The sequence below is a fragment of the Macaca mulatta genome, chromosome 10, assembly GCF_049350105.2.
Source record: "Macaca mulatta isolate MMU2019108-1 chromosome 10, T2T-MMU8v2.0, whole genome shotgun sequence".
NCBI classification, from domain to species: domain Eukaryota; kingdom Metazoa; phylum Chordata; class Mammalia; order Primates; family Cercopithecidae; genus Macaca; species Macaca mulatta.
Window position 1 is genome coordinate 11,147,097 of NC_133415.1, and position 12,261 is coordinate 11,159,357.

At 46.0% G+C, this 12,261-nt stretch overlaps 2 protein-coding genes across 51 annotated transcripts in view; both read right to left on the bottom strand.

Annotated features, from left to right (window-relative positions):
- SGSM3 (small G protein signaling modulator 3) overlaps positions 1-11,525 on the bottom strand; it is a 39,034-nt gene extending 27,509 nt beyond the window's left edge. For 35 of the 50 annotated variants that reach the window (XR_013399028.1, XR_013399024.1, XR_003719858.2 and 32 more), the window contains exon 1: positions 11,443-11,525. The gene's annotated coding sequence lies outside the window, so the exon portion shown is untranslated. Of the gene's footprint in view, positions 1-10,953; positions 11,010-11,171 lie in introns of all 50 variants that reach the window. The other 15 variants (XR_013399023.1, XR_013399026.1, XM_077949670.1 and 12 more) reach the window with 2 other exon arrangements.
- The window catches only part of ADSL (adenylosuccinate lyase), a 39,965-nt gene that overhangs the window by 3,493 nt on the left and 24,211 nt on the right, over positions 1-12,261 (bottom strand). The gene's annotated exons all lie outside the window — the stretch shown is intronic.

Sequence of the window (12,261 nt, forward strand, 5' to 3'; positions counted from 1 at the left end):
CACCATTCTCCTGCCTCAGCCTCCCAAGTAGCTGGGACTACAGGTGCCTGCCACGATGCCCAGCTAATTTTTTATATTTTTAGTAGAGACGGGGTTTCACCATGTTAGCAGGATGGTCTTGATCTCCTGACCTCGTGATCCGCCTGCCTCGGCCTCCCAAAGTGTTGGGATTACAGGCATGAGCCACTGCGCCGGGCCGTTCCTACTGATTTCTATCTCACTTTACTAGTTGTGGGTGCCTTATTTATAAACTGAAAGCTCTTCAAGGGCTGAATCCTTATTAGCACCTAGTACAGTACTTAGGGATTTAATAAATGTTTGAAGTAGTAATCACCTGTTTCATGAGCTATTTAATTACCTGTTTTATAACCTACATAAATATACCTTCCATAGTATTTCAGGACTTTGTGAAGAGATCTACCTTCACCTTTATACAGTGTCACAGTGGGAGCAAGAAGGCCTGGGCCTGACAACTTGCTCTGCCACTTAGCTGTGTGGCCAATTCATCTTCCATAACCTCAGCTTCCCTATCAGTAAAATTAGGATAACAGGTACCCGCAGAATAAGTGAAAAAGTTCTTAAAACCCTTAGCACATGCTTGGCATGGAGACCCTATTTTCCAAAGATGGGCTAACACAGCATAACATATCTCACATGCTCTTCTTCAAATATGATGACACTTCTCCCATGGAGTAGTGGGGTCCCATCCACTCCCCGTGAACCCAGGCAAACCTCTGTGACTGCCTCAACCAAGACAATATGGTGATACTGTGTAGCTTCTAAGGTTATGTCATAAAAATGTCATGCATTTTCATCTTGTTCCCTTGGGAGGTTAGCTCCTAGAACACACCTGCCATGCTGTGAGGTAGGTAAACATGGAGAGGTCACATATAGGTGCTCTAGCCAACAGTCCCAGATGGGACCCAGCTGACAGCCACCATCAACCCTAAGACACGTAAGGAAACTTTAGAGATGACTCCAGTCCCGTCTAGCTGCAACTGCTTGAGATACCCCAGGAAAAACTACTTAGCTGAGCCCAACCAACCCCCCAGCAAGAGATAATAATAAAATGATTATTGTTGCTTTAAGCTGCTAAATTCTGGAGTGATCCGTACATAGCAATAGATAAATGAAAGAATTGGTGCTCAATATGTTGTAGATGTTAACATAACGCCATTTTAAATTTCAGTCTCCTCTCAACCCTTACTTTTTCGGACTGATGAGTCCTAAACTTATCCTGACCTCACATGGCAGGCACCACTCTCATTCTTTTACGTCATGAGTGCTTACTCTGTGTCAGACCCTAGGCTAGATCCATGTCTAGATCCTAGACAGGACAGTGAACAAAACAAAATCCTGACTTTGTGGAGCTTTTATTCTGATCTGGTAGAAAGACAAACAAATCTATAATATAAAATAAGAATTATTATTTGAGACAGGATCTGACTTAGTCTGCCAGGCTGGAGTGCAGTGGCGTGATCTTGGCTCACTGCAACCTCTGCCTCCCGGGCTCAAACCATCCTCCCACCCCAGCCTCCTAAGTAGCTGGGACTAAGGCACATACCACCATGCCCAGCTAGTTTTGTATGTATTTTTGGTAAAGACAGGGTTTTGCCATGTTGCCCAGGCCAGTCTTGAACTCTTGGCCTCAAGGAATCCTCCCACCTTGGCCTCCCAAAGTGCTAGTATTACTGGTGTGAGCCACCACACATGGCCCCAAGAATTATAACAAGAACTTATAACAAATTGCACAATAGTTTACATATATGTTGTGTAGTAACAAAGGGCTCTCATGCTTATTTATTATTTGTTCTTTTCCAGAAACTAAAGGACTCCAGTTATTTAGCTTCTAGATTTACCTTTTAAATTTGGAGTAATAATATAATACTTCATTTTGTATTTCCAGTTCCTAAATGCACTATCTTGTATTGTTAACACGCCTTGTAGCTGGGCATGGTGGCTCATTCCTGTTATCCCAGCACTTTGGAAGGCCAAGGCAGGAGGATCACTTGAGCCCAAGAGTTCAAGACCAGCCTGGGCAACATAGTGCAGCTTCATCACTACAAAAAATTAAAAAAATTAGCTGAGTGTGGTGGCGCACACTTGTAGTCCCAGATACTTGGGAGGCTCAGGTGGGAGGACCACCTGAGCCCTGGAGGTGGAGATTGCAATGAGCCAAAATCATACCACTTCACTCCAACCTGGGCAACAGAGCGAGACCCAAGAAAAAAGAAGAAAAAAAAGCTTGTGCCTCTTTTCCGATGGCTTATATAGACTAGTAAAATGTTTCTATAACCTTTCCTAATTACTTGGTTCTTCCCAATATGGATGACTATCATGCTAAAACATTGCTTATATTATGTGAATCAATGGGGGAAAAGATAATTTACAAAAATAGAAGCTGGGCCGGGCGTGGTGGCTCAAGCCTGTAATCCCAGCACTTTGGGAGGCCGAGATGGGTGGATCACGAGGTCAGATCGAGGCCATCCTGGTGAACATAGTGAAACCCCGTCTCTACTAAAAAATACGAAAAACTAGCTGGGCAAGGTGGTGGGTGCCTGTAGTCCCAGGTACTCGGGAGGCTGAGGCAGGAGAATGGCATGAACCCGGGAGGCGGAGCTTGCAGTGAGCTGAGATCGGGCCACTGCACTCCAGCGTGGGCGACAGAGCGAGACTCCGTCTCAAAAAAAAAAAAAAAAAAAATTGAAGCTGCAGCAACTTGTATTTTTAATTTATTAATTTATTTTTGAGCAGGGTCTTGCTCTGTTGTCCAGGCTGGAGGGAAGTGCTGTGATCACAGCTTACTGCAGCCTTGACCTCCCAGGCTTAAACAATCCTCCCACCTCGGCCTCCTGAGGAGTTAGGACTACAGGCACACACCACCACGCCCTGCTAATTATTTTCACTATTGTAGAGAGGGTCTTATTATGTTGCCCAGGCTGGTCTCAAACTCCTGGGCTAAAGCAGTCATTCTACCTTGGCCTCCCAAAGTGCTGGGATTACACGTGTGAGCCCGGCCTGTTTTTATGATTATAAAAGTTTTAGGCTGGGCACAGTGGCTCACGCCTGTAATGATCACTTGAGGCCAGGAGTTCGAGAGCAGCCTGGCCAACATGGTGAAACCCCGTCTCTATTAAAAATACAAGAATTAGCCAGATGTGGTAGCGCGTGCCTGTAATCCCAACTACTCAGGAGGCTAAGGCAGGAAAATCGCTTGAACCCAGGAGGCAGAGGTTACAGCAAGCTAAGATAGTGCCACTGCACTCCAGCCCGGGTGACAGAGCGAGACCCTGTCTCAGAAAAAAAAAAAAAAAAAAAATTATAGACACTCATGGTTTAAAAAAAAAAAAAAGCTAGAAAATGTACAATTAAGAAATGAATAAAGAAATGCCAGAATGTTTACTGATTATTCCTGGGTGGTGCAGATAATTGTAATTACTTAATCACACACACATACAAATACACACACAGCATAAAAAAATGTTAATAGTCACACAAGAACATTTCCAGCACTGTATAAAGTTCTCTTGGACAGCACCTTACTACATTACACTGCCGCTCAAGACTAGGGTCTGTGGTAGGTACATTTAGTCCTTGTCCATGGGATCATAATTTCATTGACCAGACAGACACATAAAATAGTAAACAACCCAAGGCCAGTGAATGAGAGAGACCAGGCCGAGCACGATGGCTCACACCTATAATCCCAGCACTTGGGGAGGCCGAGGCAGGTGGATCACTCTTGAGCCTATGAGTTTGAGACCAGCCTGGGCAACATGAAGAAACCCATCTCTACAAAAAATACAAAAATTAGCTGGGCATAGTAGTGCCCAACTGTAGTCCCAGATTATTCGGGAAGCTGAGGTGGCAGGATTGCTTGGGCCTGGGAGGTGGAGGTTGCAGTGAGTGGAGATGGTGCCACTGTACTCCAGCCTGGGTGACAAAGTGAGACCCTGCCTTAATAAGAACAGACCGGCCGGGCGCGGTGGCTCACGCCTGTAATCCCAGCACTTTGGGAGGCCGAGGCGGGCGGATCACAAGGTCAGGAGATTGAGACCATGGTGAAACCCCGTCTCTACTAAAAATAGAAAAAAAATTAGCCGGGCGCAGTGGCGGGCGCCTGTAGTCCCAGCTACTCGGGAGGCTGAGGCAGGAGAATGGCGTGAACCCGGGAGGCGGAGCTTGCAGTGAGCCGAGATTGCGCCACTGCACTCCAGCCTGGGCGACAGAGCAAGACTCCGTCTCAAAAAAAAAAAAAAAAAAAAAAAAATAAGAACAGACCACAAATATTATCAAAGTTCAAGGAAATAAAGAGGTAACTACAGGTTGATATGGAAAAGCCTTCACATGGAGGGAGACATTTACTTAATAACTCACTGAGGGATATGCATATTCTGCAGCAGTCACTGCATGGGCCTGAACTGAGCAAGACTTAGGGGAACCACAGTTTAACAGAGATAAACAATCCAACAGTCAGTCACCCTCCACCCCACATCTTTCATTAACTAGCTGTGTTACATAGGGACCTCTGGTCCTTATGAAGGAGTGATCTCAGACTTCTAGTCTTAAAATGCTGTGATCCAAAAGGAAGAGGAAAAGAGAAAGGCACCAGCGAGCAAGGGAAGCAACGGAGAAAAGGTACAAAGTGGACAGCATGAGCTGGATATTCTAGAACACAAAGCAGACCCAATGGTGACTTTGTGTTGAGGAAATACTCATTCAATCAACATGTTTACTGAGTGCCTATTATGTACCAGGCACTGTTTTAAGTGCTGGGAACACAGAAGTGCTCAAAATAGAAATCCCTTCTTTGAAAGTCCCAGCATTCTAGAGGGGAAAGAAGTGACTTAAAAAATTAATAAGAGACCATATTGTATGTCAGATGAATAGTGTTATAGAGTAAAACGAGGCAGGAAGAGCAATAGGCACTTTCAGGAGCTGCGTTCTAAATTAGGTGGCCAGGGGAGGCTCAGTAAGAAAAACCTGAGCAAACACTTGAAGAAGATGAGGGGCTGATGGAAGCAGAGGTCTGAAGCACAGAGCAGCACATAGGTGCCGAAGCGTGAATATAAGAGACTAGGTTGGAAAAGTGAGGAAAAGCAGGTAAATCTTCTAGAAAGAACTCTAGGTCTCGGAGTCTGCAGATTTAGATTTCAGTCAGAGAATCATTATCTCAGAATTGGAGAGAACTTTACAGTTCATTCAGTACAACCACCCATTAGATGGTTATTATTGGTTTTCTTCTGTTTTTTGAGAGTCTCACTCTGTCGCCCAGGCTGGAGTGTAGTGTGTGATCTTGGCTCACTGCAACCTCCGCCTCCCAGGTTCCTCTCCTGCCTCAGCTTCCTGAGTAGATGGGATTACAGGCATGCGCCACCACACCCAGCTAATCTTTTTTATTTTTGGTAGAGACTGTGTTTCGCCATGTAGGCCAGGCTGGTCTCGAATTCCCACCCTCAAGTGATCTGCCCGCCTTAGTCCCCCAAAGTGCTAGGATGACAGGCATCAGTCATTGCGCCCAGCCATATTATGGTTATTAATACACACAGGGTCTTGCTCTGTCACCCAGGCTGGAATGCAGTGGCACTATCACAGCTCACTACAACCTCAAACTGCGGGGCTCCCAAGTAGCTAGGACTACAGGCACACACCACCATGCCTGGCTAATATTTCTTATTTTTTTGTAGAGATGCTGGTCTTGCTGTGTTGCCCAGTGTAGTCTCAAACTCTTGGCCTCAAGCGATCATCCTGCCTCAGCCTCCCAAAGCAGTGGAATTACAGGCATGAGCCACCATATCCAGTCCCCATTAGATTACTAAACCCATATTACTCCTCCCAGGTGACCATCTTGTCTTGGCTTGAACAATTTAGTGGATATATCTATCTCCACGTACGAAGTCAGTCTGTCACCCGTGGAAAGCCCTGCCTTAGGCTTTAATGTGGGCAGAAATATGTTTGCTAGTAGTATCTCCTCTTTGGTCTTTTTAGGGGTACTTTGTATTCTATAAACTTCAGACATCTGAAGATACTCAGATCTTCTCCAAGATTTCTCTCCTCTTCACGTTAAACTTAGCTGATTTTAACTTTTTTTTTTTTTTGAGACAGGGTCTAGCTCTGTCACCCAGGCTGGAGTGCAGTGGCGCGATCATAGCTCACTGTAGCCTTGACCTCCCAAGCTCAAGTGATCTTCCCACCTCAGCCTCCCAAGTGGCTGGGACTACAGGCACATGCCACCATGCCCAGCTATTAATAATTTTTTAATTTTTTTTTGTAGAGACAGGTTCCCACTACGTTGCCCAGGCTGGTCTCAAACTCCTTAGCCCAGTGGATCCGCCTGCCTTGGCCTCCCAGAGTGTTGGGATTACAGGCATGGGCCACCGCGCCAGGCCTAGTTTAACTCTTACATGACATGATCTCCTGCCATGTAAAGTAAGTTAAGGGTGTCTCAGCTGCAAGCTACCAAAACTGACTTTGGGTAACTTAAGTTATGAAAGACAGGAATGTACTGGAAGGATATGTAGTAGGACACAGAACTAAGGAAAAGCTGAAGACTCAGGTGGTTGAAAACAACAGCAGCTCTAGCGCCCAGATATTAGGAATTAGCCTGTGGTTGTCATGTCACTGTTTACTGAACTTTTGTTACTGTGTCATTCAACCTAAGATTCAAATTAAAGGAGGAAAGCATCTATTTGCCTAACATCTGTTGGCCTGACCTGGGCCATGTGCCTACCATCTAGTTGGTCAGGGATGAACTGTTCTCCAAAGCAAAATTGAGCTGTTATCCCCAGAAGAACCTGGATTGGATGCTGGACCGGCCAAAACAACTTATGTCTACTAAATTCTCTCAAAATGTGATGCTTCAAATTCCACGTGATCTAGATACGGAGGAGCAACACTAGGGTACTGTCTCCACACATGCTGCATGACTGGGAAAGTGACCAAATGCGTGCCTGCTTCCTGCCAGACAGTGATGCTCACAAACATATTTGGTTGTTCCTATGACAATCAAAGAAAATGAGTGCAAAATGCTTTATAAACTTGAAGCTAACTGTAGTACTTAATACAGTAAATGCTTGTCACAGCCATTTTATATAGATTTTATTTAATCTTCAAAACTACTCTATTTCTTGATTACATGCTAAATTAAAAAAACCAAAAAACTATGAAGGTGGAGATTATGAGCGTAAACTCTAGAGTCAGACTAAGTTCAAATCCTGACTCCACTCCTCCAATCTTCAGCAAGTTACTGTTTCTGTGACTGTTGCCTCACCTGTAAATGGGCATAATACTAACAATACACAGGGCTGATGTGAGGATTGTGAGTTAATACAAGTAAAATTCTTAGAACTGTGACTGGTATATATAGCAAACACCTAATACGTATTAGCTATCATTATGAGTAGCACTAATTATTCCATTTTTGCAGGTGACAGAAATGAGGCATCAGAGAGATAACTAGTAAGTTCTCAAAGTTTATAATGGTAAAGCTAGGCCGGGTGCAGTGGCATGCACCTGTAATCACAACAACTCATGAGACTAAGGTAGGAGGATCTCTTGAGCCCAGGAGTTTGAGGTTTCAGTGAGCTATGATCATGCCACTGCACTCCAATCTGGGCAACAGAGCAAGACGCTGTCAATCAAGCAGGCAAGCAAGGAAGCAAGCAGTAGTGCCAGAAGTTGAACTTCATTGTTGGTGCTCCTGACTACCATACTGTTTTCAAAAGACAAAAAAAAAAAAAAAAAAGTGGTAATTGGACTTTAACCCTATACTCAAGTCACGTAATTAAGGATATTTACAAATGAAATTCAAACACAAGAGAGGGAAAAGGGAAATGATCTGTTATCTTTTCTTTTTTTTTCCTAGTTTTTTGAGACAGGGTCTCCCTTTGGGCCCCTTTCCACAGATATTTATTGCTCACCTACCACTGTTCTAGGAGACGGGGTGAGGTGGTGAACAACACAAAGCCCCTACTTTCATAGAGCTTACAATGCAGGCAAATATTACAAAGAAGAAACTGTGGTTCAGTTACCAGGTCTGTCAGACTCTAAAGCCTATACTGTATCTTTCAACCATGTCATCTCTCAGTGGATACAGCTTTTCCCTAAAAGTATATGCCTAAGCATGCATCTTGACACTATACTCTAGACCAATTTAAGCTTTCTCTCTCTGTTGGCAGTCCAGTGACATCTTCGCAATAAAGTGTTCCTTCCCCAACTCTCAAACTATACCCTATTGGCCGGGTGCGGTGGCTCACGCCTGTAATCCCAGCACTTTGGGAAGCCGAGTCGAGCAGATCACGAGGTCAGGAGATCGAGACCATCCTGGCTAACATGGTGAAACCCTGTCTCTACTTAAAAAAATACAAAAAATTAGCCGGGCATGGTGGCGGACGCCTGTAGTCCCAGCTGCTCCAGAAGCTGAGGCAGGAGAATGGAGTAAGTAAACCCAGGAGGCAGAGCTTGCAGTGAGCCGAGATCACGCCACTGCACTCCAGCCTGGGTGACAGAGGGAGACTCCATCTCAGAAAAAAAAACAAAAGAGAAAAGAAAAAAACCCCACCCTATCAGGCCAGGTGTGGTGGCTCACGCCTGTAATCCCAGCACTTTGGAAGGCCAAGGCAGGCGGATCACGAGGTCAAGAGATGGAGACCATCCTGGACAACATGGTGAAACCTCATCTCTACTAAAAATACAAAAATTAGCCGGGTGTGGTGGCACACGCCTGCAGTCCCAGCTACTCAGGAGGCTGAGGCAGGAGAACTGCTTGAACTCGGGAGGTGGAGGCTGCAGTGAGCCGAGATTGCCCCAGTGCATGCTAGCCTGTTGAGAGAGGGAGACTGTCTCAAAAAAAAAAAAGAAAAGAAAAAAAACAAAACGAAACACCACAACTGACCTATCAGTGGTAAACATATATTGAGATGTATAAACTACCCTCTCTCATTAATCCCTAAACTACCTGAGGGCAAAAACCATGTCTTAGCCGTCTTTATAAGTCTAGAAGATGATATACACAGTAGATACTCAATAAATCATTGAGAGGAATTCATGAGAGTAGTTTCAACAGAGTTGAGGGTAGAAGCCAGACTGCAATGAACAAAGCAGTAAATGTTAGAGAAGAATGTAGAGTCTGCTTCTTAAGGACAAGTCTAGAAAGGAAAAGCAGGAGAAATGGTAGTAATTTGAAGGGAAATATGATCCACAGGGAAGTTTCATATAGTTTTAAGAATGAGAAATACTTGAACACAGTTGTTAAGGTAGTACAGCAGTTAAAAGAGAGGAGTTTAGAGTCAGGTAGACTTAAATTCTGTGTTTGGAAAGCAGAAGGCATTCAATAAATGGTTTCAATGATTATTACTACAGGTAGGAGCCTGCACTCTGGTGTTCTAACCCCTCCCACATATCCTGTGCTCCAGTCTAGATTCCCTAAGTCTGTGTATAATATGTGATGGCAAAGAAACAGGATCTTTTTTTCTTCTGTAACACTCATTGTGCTATTCCCATTTCCTTGTGACAGTCATTGCATGAGCTCATGAATGGCTGCTGTGGAAAATTACTGACGTCACCAGCTGAATAACAGGCTATCTGGAGAGTAAGCAAGATGAAACTCATGTTAAATTATCAAAGGTACAAGATTTTGGGCTCCTGCCAAAACCTTCATTGAGAACTAAGAGAAAAACTGAAAACACACAGAGCTTTTTTTAAGCTTCTGAGCCAGCAGGATGTTCCTACATCCACTCTAGCGACAGAAAGATGGCTGTAAAATAAAAGAGATGATTATCTCCTCACTTCCCTTCTCAATATTTCACCCTAATGTCAGGTTCATTTCTGTGAGGTTCTACCCCAGTTCACTTTTCTATCAACCTGATATGTTTCCAAATTCACGAGGTATGCGTTTTTACATTGAAGCAATTGTTTGTTTACAGCCTTTTAATGTTCTGGTCATTGGTTATGTTCACCTGTTACCCATAGCTGATCAACAGACACCTCACCCTCTCCCCTCCCTCCCAGACCACAAACCTCCACGCTTAAAAAGGGACACGGAGAAGAACTAAAGCTCAGGCTACTGTGATAATTAGGGATGAAAAAGCTGCATTCACTTAGGACTATCAAAAGCCAGGAAAGATATCTATCTATAGAATTACAAATTAATCCGGCCTGGCGCAGTGGCCCACGCCTGCAATCCCAGCACTTTGGGAGGCCCGAGGCGGGCGGATCACCTGTGGTCAGGAGTTCGAGACCAGCATGGCCAACATAGTGAAACACCCCCTCTTTACTAAAAATACAAAAATTAGCCGGGCGTGGTGGCGGGCGCCCGTGGTCCCAGCTACTCAGGAGGCTGAGACAGAAGAATCCCTTGAACCCGGGAGGCGGAGCTTGCAGTGAGCCGAGGTCGCGCCACTGCACTCCAGCCCAGGCAACAAGAGCGAAACGCAGTCTTAAATTAAAAAAAGAAAAGAAAAGAAAAAAAAGAATTACAAATTAATCACCAAGAAGAGAAATATGTAGAACAAAGATGTAATTCAGTTGTTTAGAGTGCAGAGAGAATTGGAACTAAAAGAGATGAGCAAGAAAAGTGGGAAGTGTATATACTTACAAACCTAATCACAAACCTGTCACGCAAACTACGAGTAAACGAGTCGAAGTTGAAAATGCAGTTTTTGTGAAGCAGAGTCTGATTGGACTTGAATTTACTAAGAAAGAATCAAGAAGGGTGTGGAATATTCCAGGATATCTCTATCCCACCACAAAACAAAAAGCCATCAACCCACCCCAACTCTAGTCACCCAGTCACTGAAAACCTTTGAAACAGCTTCATTTTTCTCTCCAAATAAAAAAGAGCCTAGATCAGTAAACTAAGTATGAGAATAATTTTCAAAATTCCAATCCTAACCACACCGGGTGATTCTGGCTAACGTATGCCTCAGTTTCCCCCGTGCTAAAATGCAAACACACCTGTGTTCCGAGTCTCGGCGTGGATCCGAGCCTGGGTTCTGCACCTGGATCTGACTCTCAAAGGGAAAGGCGCAAGTTAAACCTGAGGAGGAGTCTGCAGCTGTCCCCGTGCCGGAGCCAGCCAGGCTTTTTAAAAAAAGCCCCCCGCATCAGGCGCGGTTTCTGTAAAACCGCTCCCGGCTGCCAGCGCGGTGGATTCCGGTTCCCGCCCCGAACACCTGAGGTGGCCTCGGCCGTCTAGGGTCAGCCGGTCCGGGGTACGCAGCCGACCTCTCCGCCCCGCCGCGTCCCCGGCCCCCATTCCACCCGCGACGCGAGTAAGGTCGGCCCGGCGGCTCTCCGGCCCGAGGCGGTGCTTCTCTCTAGTGGGCGCCTTTGGCCCGTACATCCCTCGGTCAAACAGTCCGACCACAAACGCCCCGCAACCCCAGCCTGAGGGGAACTTGTGGGCGCCGTTCAGTCTCTGCTGACTCCCGTCCCCGCACTCACCTGCCCCACGGGCCACCTCAGCGCCAATCCGGGTCAGGTTAGCGGCTTCCCCGCTCGCACCCAGTCGGCGCTCAGCGGCGCCTAAGCGCACGCGTGGCGGGGCGGAGCATAGGCGGCCGCGGGTCATGCTGGGGGCTGTAGTCGTTCCCGCCCACTTGGCGGGACGCGGCCAGGAGCTTTGCGACCCCGTCCCAAGGCCTGCAGGCACAGCGATGCTTTTGCCGTCTCACCAATCCTCACATCCACCCAGGCTTCATCATACCTTTCTGGGGACTCCTAACCCTTGTGCTTCCACTAAAGCTATGGTTACAAACATTAGAATCTCCTGGTTCTTAAATGAAACTGAGCACCAGCCAGGGAAAGAGGGCATTAAGTGTCCAGGTGTCTGACTTCAGCTGAGCAGACATTTCATCAGTTGTCCCATGTTCTGCCCAGAACCTAACATCTGGGTAGTTTTGATGCTGGAGTCTGCGTGAGTTTAAACCAATCTTTTTTTTTTTTTTTTTTTTTTGAGGCGGAGTCTTCACTCTGTCGCCCAGGCTGGAGTGCAGTGGCACCATCTCGGCTCACTGCAAGCTCCGCCTCCCGGGTTCGCGCCATTCTCCTGCCTCAGCCTCCTGAGTAGCTGGGACTACAGGCGCCCGCCACCGCGCCCGGCTAATTTTTTGTATTTTAGTAGAGACGGGGTTTCACCGTGTTAGCCAGGATGGTCTCGATCTACTGACCTCGTGATCCGCCCGCCTCGGCCTCCCAAAGTGCAGGGATTACAGGCGTGAGCCACCGCGCCCGGCAGTTTAAACCAATCTTAAAGAAAACAGC